The sequence below is a fragment of the Triticum dicoccoides genome, chromosome 5B (genome assembly GCF_002162155.2).
Source record: "Triticum dicoccoides isolate Atlit2015 ecotype Zavitan chromosome 5B, WEW_v2.0, whole genome shotgun sequence".
Taxonomy (NCBI): Eukaryota; Viridiplantae; Streptophyta; class Magnoliopsida; order Poales; family Poaceae; genus Triticum; species Triticum dicoccoides.
In genome coordinates this window covers 526,238,882-526,248,497 of record NC_041389.1, presented here as the reverse complement: position 1 = coordinate 526,248,497, position 9,616 = coordinate 526,238,882, and positions in this window count along the sequence as shown.

The following is a 9,616-nucleotide window of genomic DNA, read 5'->3' as shown; positions in this document are numbered from 1 at the left end:
TTCGCAACCCGGGGTATTTCTTCCACATACGACATGTACAGGTGGGTTTTGTTCATGTTTTTCTTTTGTAGATAGATTCATATTTTCAAAACGATATACTTTTGAACCGTGCGCCTAAAACACGAGGTGTCCATGTTGCATTCTTCGTGTCAAGATCTTTGAAACTAGATCCCGTGCTCATAGATTTGGACGAACATTTTCCGGAAAAATATGCTCTTCTAAGCAATGTGAACTAACTCGTGCTCCCACCTAATATTAACCTGTGCTCCCACGGTCTAACATAGTGTTACTTCGTGCTCCTGATGTGAAGCAGAAAATTATGTTTCCGCGTGAAGCACATCTATACTCCATGAAAAAAATAAGAAAAACCGAAAAATAGAAAAAACTGTGTAGAATCCGAGAACCTAAAAAGTCCCCCAAAAAGGACTCTTGTGGAGGTGTATGCTCGGCGTGCACTATGTGGCGACAATTGAATGCACCACGTGGCACGGTCGCGTGCTCACGCCCGAGAAAGTGCCACCGTGGGGTACCCCCTAATTATTTGCTCCCAAAGTTTGTTGCTTTGTAAATAAAATATATAACAAATATAATGGGCATGTTGGATCTCATCCAGCTCGAACTCCACAGACGAAGCTAGATCCAATGCTCTAACTACGCGAATCTAGAATCCATCATCTCCAAGAGGCCTAGCGCGATTTTTAAAGCTAGTTTTCGGTATTTCAAATTCACTATGTTGTTGTATGAACAACTCTCGACTAGAGAGTATTCTTAGTAATGTGATAAGAGTAACACAACGATTTTTTTAATATAGGTTCAGTTCATGTTAGTAGAGCTAGACCTAATCCTATTTGGGAAGGCCTCGTGTAGTTCGGACGGTTGTACCTCGATTGAGGTATTTGAGTCGTAATGCAACTCTTAGCATTTGACTCCAAAATGACTTGGGGCTATTGAAAGGTCCCAAGCAACGATGTCATCAATGAGTTTATTCAAAGTGAGAGTACATGTCCATGAGGCTGAGAGAAGGGGCACCTTCACAAATTATCAAGACTGCACTAAGGTGATGGTAGGTATGAGAGGTATGATGATAAGTCTATATCCATGAGTCCATAGAGTAGTGAAAGGTGGATCCATTGTCCATGGTAATCATTTTCATCCATGGAATGGACCTTGTGACGCCCCCGATTTGACTGTACACTAATCATACACGCAAAATGTGTACGATCAAGATTAGGGACTCGCGGCAAGATATCACAACACAACTCTAAACACAAATCAAAATAATACAAGATTTATATTATAAGCCAGGGGCCTCGAGGGCTCGAATACATAAGCTCGATACATAAACGAGTCAGCGGAAGCAACAATATCTGAGAACAGACATAAGTTAAACAAGTTTTGCCTTAAGAAGGCTAGCACAAAAGTAACACGATCGAAGAGGCAAGGCCTCCTGCCTAGGACCTCCTAACTACTCCTGGTCGTGGCAGTCTCCACGTAGCAGTAGGCTCCATCGGGGTAGTAGTAGTCGACGGGGGATGGCATGTGGCTCCTAGGATCCACCAACTGGTTGTAGCAACCGGAAAGAAGAAAGAAGGGGGAGGGGTAGCAAAGCAACCGTGAGTACTCATCCAAAGTACTTGCAAGCATCAGATCTATACTAAGTATGCGTTGGTATCAAATGGAAGGGTTGTATTTGTGGACTGAATTGCAGATTGCCAGAATAGGGGGGAAGGCCTAGCCTATCGAAGACTACCATCTTCAAGCAGCTCCAAACATATTGCAGCATTCAAAAGAGTACAAAATATCATTTTAATTAACAAGCATGTTGTAACATTAATGCCCAGAGATCCTTCCTCGACTCCCTGCGAGAAAGCAATCCCAAAGCCACGTATCCATCACATATCTCAAGTATCCATTTCTAGTTGTAATAGATCAGGATACAAGTTTGAACGTCCATTGCCGTGGACATGACTATTAATAGATAATCTTCCCTGCAGGGGTGCACCACATTAACCAACACGCTTGATTACTCTGGCCGGACACACTTTTCTGGGTTAATGCCCGGTGAGGGAGTCCTGGATAAGGGGGTATCCGGACAGCCGGACTATGTACTTTGGCCGGACTGTTGGACTATGAAGATACAAGATTGAAGACTTCGTCCCGTGTCTGGATGGGACTCTCCTTGGCGTGGAAGGCAAGCTTGGCGATTCGGATGTAGATCTCCTTCTCTGTAACCGACTCTGTGTAACCCTAGCCCCCTCCGGTGTCTATATAAACTGGAGGGTTTAGTCCGTAGGACACAACAACAATCATACCATAGGCTAGCTTCTAGGGTTTAGCCTCTCTGATCTCGTGGTAGATCAACTCTTGTAATACTCATATCATCAAGATCAATCAAGCAGGAAGTAGGGTATTACCTCCATCGAGAGGGCCCGAACCTAGGTAAACATCGTGTCCCTAATCTCATGTTACCATTAGCCTTAGACGCACAGTTCGGGACCCCCTACCCGAGATCCGCCGGTTTTGACACCGACATTGGTGCTTTCATTGAGAGTTCCTCTGTATCATTGCTGTAAGGCTTGATGGCTTCTCCAACCTTCAACAACTCCGTCCAGGGTGAGACTTTTCTTCCAGGACAGATTTTTGTGTTCGGCGGCTTCGCACTACGGGCCAACTCGCTTCGCCATCTAGAGCAGATCGATAGCTATGCCCCTGGCCGTCAGGTCAGGTTCGGGGACCTAAAATATATTGCTGACATCCGCGGAGACTTGATCTTCGACGGATTCGAGCCCACGTCAGGAGCGCCGAATGATCGCCACGCGCATGACTTAGATCTGTCGTCGGACAGTATTCGGGATATCGCGCCTACCATGGCTCCGGACTTTGATCCAGAGCAGATCATGCCATCTGAGGACGGGTGGATGGACCCCTCCACGGAGGCCGCACACCTATCGGCATTGGAGCCGAACACAGACTCCGCTTCTAAGGAAATCTGTGTCTCCGGACCCCCGACTTGTTTTCGGTCGTAGGTCCCGGACCGCGCGCATCCATGCCCATCGAATCTGATTGGGCTCCACTCATGGAATTCACCGCCGCGGATATCTTCCAGCACTCCCCCTTTGGCGATGTGCTTAATTCATGAAAGTTTCTCTCTCTGTCAGGAGATCCCTGGCCGAACTATGTTCGACTCGAGTGGGAAGCAGGCGACGAAGAAATTCGTCACCCACCCACCACCCACTTCATAGCCACGGTCGATGATTTGACCGACGTGCTTAACTTCGACTCCGAAGACATCGACGGTATAAACGACGATACAGGAGAAGAACAGGAACCACCGCCCATAGGGCGCTGGACTGCCACCTCTTCATTTGATATATAATATATATATATGGTGGATACTCCCAAAGAAAACAATGGCGATGAGGCAACAGGAGATAACCCCTCAGGGAAGAATTCAAAGCATGGGAGTCATTGCCGTCGCTCCAAGCCCCGCCACCGCAACACCGTCACTGGAGAAGAAAATCCAGATGGCGCCGTAGAGAAATACAATCCTGATCAGCCCACCTTCGAGTAAGCCGAACAAGAACACGGGCAGGTCAGCCCAGATGAACAGGCGACAAACGGATACTTAGAGGACGATAACTATATGCCTCCCTCCGAAGACGAGGTGAGCCTCGGTGACGACGAATTCGGCGTACCGGAGGATCCCATAGAGCAGGAGTGCTTCAAGCGCTGGCTTATAGCCACTGCAAGAAGCCTGAAAAAGAAACAACAGCAGCTCCAAGCTGATCAAGATCTGCTCGTGGACAGATGGACTGAGGTCCTGGCGGCCAAGGAATACAGACTCGAGCCCCCATCAGGGGATACCCAAAGCACAAATCGCTAGAAGAAGAGGCCGAAGAGCCTGAACTTCCAGCGCAAGATGGGGCTGACCGGCCACCTCATGGCCGGGATAAAACGACGTACCAGCCCGCACCCCCATGCCGGTTCACTACGGCCCGGGGCAACACGCAGGACCTGCGAGACACATTGGAAAACAACGCAGGACAACCAAGATCGATCTACATGACGGGCGTGCCACAACACATGACGATGATCGTCATGCCGGATACACTAATAATAAATCCAGCCGGGCCGAACATAACCGACCAGACCTAGCCGGACTGCGTCGTGACATAGCCCGGCACAGAGGCGCCGCACACCCCCTCTGCTTCACTGATGAAGTAACGGAACATGAATTCCCAGAAGGGTTTAAACCTGTCAACATCGAGTCATACGATGGCACAACAGACCCCGCGGTGTGTATCAAAGATTTCCTTCTCCACATTCACATGGCTCGCGGTGATGACCTACATGCCATCAAGTATCTCCCACTCAAGCTTAAAGGGCCAGCCAGACATTGGCTGAATAGCCTGCCAGCAAACTCCATTGGCAGTTGGGAAAATCTTGAGGACGCATTCCTGGATAACTTCCAGGGCACCTACGTGCGACCACCGGATGCTGATGACTTAAGTCACATTACCCAACAACCCAGAGAGTCAGCCAGGAAATTCTGGACTCGGTTCCTAACTAAAAAGAACCAAATTGTCGACTGTCCGGACGCCGAGGCCCCGGTGGCCTTTAAGCATAATATCCGCAACGAGTGGCTCGCCCGACACCTCGGCCAAGAAAAACCGAAGTCCATGGCGGCCCTCACGACACTAATGACCCGCTTTTGCACGGGCGAGGACAGCTGGCTGGCTCGCAGTAACACCGCGCCAGGAAACTCTGGCACTTCAGATATCCGCGACAATAACGGAAAGCCACGGCACAATAGACATAAGCGTCAGAACAATGGCGACAATGCCGAAGATACGACAGTCAATGCCGGATTCAGCAACTCCAAATCCGGTTAACGGAAGAAGCTGTTTAAAATAAACAATCCGGGATCGTCCAGTCTGGACCGCATACTCGACCGCTCGTGCCAGATTCATGGCACCCCTGATAAACCTGCCAATCACACTAACAGAGATTGCTGGGTGTTCAAACAGGACGGCAAGATAAATGCCGAGAACAAGGACAAGGGGTTGCACAGCGATGATGACGAGGAGCCCCGGCGTACGAAGACTGGGGGACAAAAGAAATTCCCCCCAGGTGAAAATGGTAAACATGATCTACGCCACTCACATCCCCAAACGGGAGCGAAAGCATGCACTTAGGGACGTCTATGCGATGGAGCCATGTCGCCCCAAAGTTCAACCCATGGTCATCCTGCCCGATCACCTTCGATCGTAGGGACCATCCCACCAGCATCCGTCATGGCGGCTCAGCCGCATTGGTCCTTGACCCAATCATCGACAGATTCCATCTCACGCGAGTCCCCATGGACGGTGGTAGTAGCCTGAACCTGCTCTATTAGGACACAGTGCGCAAAATGGGCATAGATCCCTCACGGATCAAGCCAACCAAAACCACCTTTAAAGGTGTAATTCCAGGGCTAGAGGCCCGCTGTACGGGCTCAATAACACTAGAAGTGGTCTTTGGATCTCCGGATAATTTCCGAAGCGAGGAGTTAATCTTCGACATCGTCCCCTTCCGTAGTGGCTATCATGCACTACTGGGACGAACTGCGTTCACTTGATTCAACGCGGTGCCTCACTATGCATACCTTAAGCTCAAGATGCCAGGACCCCGCGAGGTTATAATAGTCAACGGAAACACAGACCGCTCCCTCCGTATGGAAGAGCATACTACGGCCCTTGCAGCCGAAGTACAAAGCAACATTCTTCGGCAGACAACCTATTCGACAACAATAACCCCGAGCACCGTCAAGCGAGTCCGGAGCACCCCGCAGCAGGATGGTCAGGCGCGCCAAGAGCTCGACTAGCAATCCGGCCTCCGCAATAGCCCCACCGAGGAGGCATTTGTGCCACGCGTACACAACTACGCACTCAAAATACCATGGGCATATGCGGAGGCACGTCGATGATGCAGCTCATAGTGCGGTTCAGCCCCCACAAGGCCCGCACATCCTTCAACTTCCTTTCTTTTCAGGACCCCACTTTCGGGAAGCCCCTTCAGAGAACCCGACTATCATACTCATCACTGAGGGGAACACCAAGGAGGCAAGAGGCTTTGCACGCAAGGGAATACCCAGGTGGTCTCTTTCAATGATCGTTATACCTGTTTTTACATACCCGCATGCAGCCTGCCCTTGGATAGGACATGTCAAATAGTCCTATTTGTCTCTGCTTAATGCATTAATTGTACACATACGCCTTGCCGCATTATCCAAATAACAATGGAAAATAGTATACAACATCAGCTTCTTATTACTGTCTTCATATTTTCCCTTGAATATTTATTCAATGTTGGATCCGAACTCTTTGGTACGATCCGTGCGCCAGGGGCTTTCTATTGAGCCCCATAATATGGCAATAAAAGTCCGAACACTTTCGACAGTGCGGCACCCCGAACTTATAGCATTATATGCATTAGCTTCGAATCATGTCTTGGGTGAATAGTTGGGTTAGCCCGGCTCCCTTGTTTTGGTACCTTACATTCTGTTACACCGGCTAAGGTAGCACAGGGAGAACTACTGCGATTGTGTCCCAGTTCTTCCGGACGAGCACCTCAGTAGAGAAAGCCAAAAACTGACCGTCATGATGCGGCGAGAGCTGGTCGTTGTTCGCGAGGTACTAAATCCTTAAAGTTTTTTTCCGCTTAAGGCGAGGAATCAGCCTTGCCCAATTTAGACATGTATAGCGCCCCAGTTTGGCCTTCCGGATACTAGGGGATTCACCGAAATTTAAAATTATAGACTTCTATGGCCAAGTGAGAGTTATAAAGCCGAATAGTCTGATTGCCTTGTTTGCTGCGCTAAACACCTCCTTAAAGGACCAACAATTTGGATAAAGAGTGTTTGGGTTTTCCACGAACACCCCAGTACTAGTTACAAGGGGGCAGAAGCCGACGACTGGCCTACTTTCAGATTTTGATAAACGGCCGCAGAGAAGGTAATATTTTAAATCAAACACAACGTTATATAGCGCAAACAAACTCGTTCTCATATTACAAAGACGACATGAGTACATTCACTCAAAGATTATGTTCTTGGTACATTCATTGGCCACAAGATGAGCGCCTTTCATAACGACATCATAATATTTTTTCGGGGTAGCGATGCTCCTTACCCTCTGGGGGTCCATCCTTCACGAGCTTCTCAACATCCAGTTTGGCCCAATGCATCTTCTCGCGGGCAAAGGCCCGTCGGGCACCCTCAATACAGACGGACTGCTTGATAACTTCTAGCCGTGGACAGGCATTCACCATCCGCTTTATCAAGCCAAAGTAGTTGCCGGGCAGGGGCTAACCAGGCCACATCCAGACTATGAGGTCCTTCATGGCCAGTTCGGCCGCATTGTGGAGTTCGACCAATTGCTTCAGTTGGTCACTTAGAGGCATCGGGTGTTTGGTTCCAATGTATTGGGACCAGAACAGCTTCTCCGTTGAGCTCCCCTCTTCAGCACGATAGAACTCCGCGGCATCCCAAATGCTGCGTGGCAGATCTGCGAATGCCCCTGGAGAGCTCCGAATTCGTGTAAGTAAAAGAAATGACTCCTCCACATGCTTACTTTGCATAAAGAATGCCTTACCCTCCGCTATCTTCTTGGCCACCTGGATCTCCTGGAGGGCCTTCTGGGCTTCGGCCTTGGCGTCTGTCGCGCTCTGGAGGGCCTTCGCAAGCTCAGACTCTTGCGTCTTGAAGTCATGCTCCAAGGACTCGAACTTCTTACTGAGCTCCTGGAGCTCTTGCTGTACCTCTCCTACCCGAGCATCTTGCTTTTCGCGCTCGATGCGCTCTGTAGCCGCCTTGGCTTCAGCTGCAGACAACGCTTTCTTCAGGGCCGCCACTTCGGCCGCGGTTCCTATCAAAAACCATGATGCTTTTTGTTAGCATCATCAATTTTTTATCCTCTATACGACACACGGACGGGGTTTCACTTACCTTTGTTCTCCTCGAGCTGCTTCTTCACGAGGCTGAGCTCTTCTTCGGCCTGCCCCAGGTTGCGCTTCAGTCTGGCAACCTCAGCCGTGCATGCAGCGGCGGTCAGCAGCAATGCCTGTTTGTTCACATAGACAAGTACTATTAGCTTCCTGTGGTTTTTTAGTTGACCCTCCGTTTGGCTTTTCCTCCCGAACACCAACCAGAGTATCAGGGGCTACTATCTATTGGGTGATATTTCCTCACACTTTTTCATTACTTACCTCAAAGCCTGTTAGTAGGCTGGTGCATGCTTTGGTCAATCCGCTCTTGGCAAACCGAACCTTCTCAACACCGTACTCATAAGAGTACGGTGCTCATCATCGATGGAAGCGCCTCGAAGCACTTCCAATAAATTATCCGATGCCTCCGGCTGGGCGGAGGTCATCGACACGGCCGACTCGCTCTCCTTCGCGAGGGGCTGCCTACTGGAATCCGGAACCTTTGGAGGCTCCGACGTAGTAACCGGCTGGGAGCCAGACTTGTTGTGGGTCCCGTCAGCATAATCCATGGGGGTCTTACCCCCCATGCGACCGGCGTCTGGGATCTTGCCTTGGGGCATCTCCAGAACCATCGCCTCCTACTCTGGTATCCTTCGGGACAACACCTCTAAAGGAAATATGCCCTAGAGGCAATAATAAAGTTATTATTTATTTCCTCATATCATGATAAATGTTTATTATTCATGCTAGAATTGTATTAACCGGAAACATGATACATGTGTGAATACATAGACAAACTTAATGTCACTAGTATGCCTCTACTTGACTAGCTCATTAATCAAAGATGGTTATGTTTCCTAACCATAGACATGTGTTGTCATTTGATTAAAGAGATCACATCATTAGGAGAATGATGTGATTGACTTGACCCATTCCGTTAGCCTAGCACTTGATCGTTTAGTATGTTGCTATTGCTTTCTTCATGACTTATGCAAAGTTCCTACAACTATGAGATTATGCAACTCCCGTTTACCGGAGGAACACTTTGTGTGCTACCAAACGTCACAACGCAACTGGGTGATTATAAAGGAGCTCTACAGGTGTCTCCAAAGATAGATGTTGAGTTGGCGTATTTCGAGATTAGGTTTTGTCACTCCGATTGTCGGAGAGGTATCTCTGGGCCCTCTCGGTAATGCACATCACTGTAAGCCTTGCAAGCAATGTGTCCAATGAGTTGGTTACGGTATGATGCATTACGTACGAGTAAAGAGACTTGCCTTTAACGAGATTGAACTAGGTATTGGATACCGACGATCGAATCTCGGGCAAGTAACATACCGATGACAAAGGGAACAACGTATGTTGTTATGCGGTTTGACCGATAAAGTTCTTCATAGAATATGTAGGAGCCAATATGAGCATCCAGGTTCCACTATTGGTTATTGACCGGAAATAGTTCTAGGTCATGTCTACATAGTTCTCGAACCTGTAGGGTCCGCACGCTTAAAGTTACGATGACAGTTTCATTATGAGTTTATATGTTTTTGATGTACCGAAGGTTGTTCGGAGTCCCGGATGTGATCACGGACATGACGAGGAGTCTCGAAATGGTCGAGACATAAAGATTGATATATTGGAAGCCTATATTTGGATA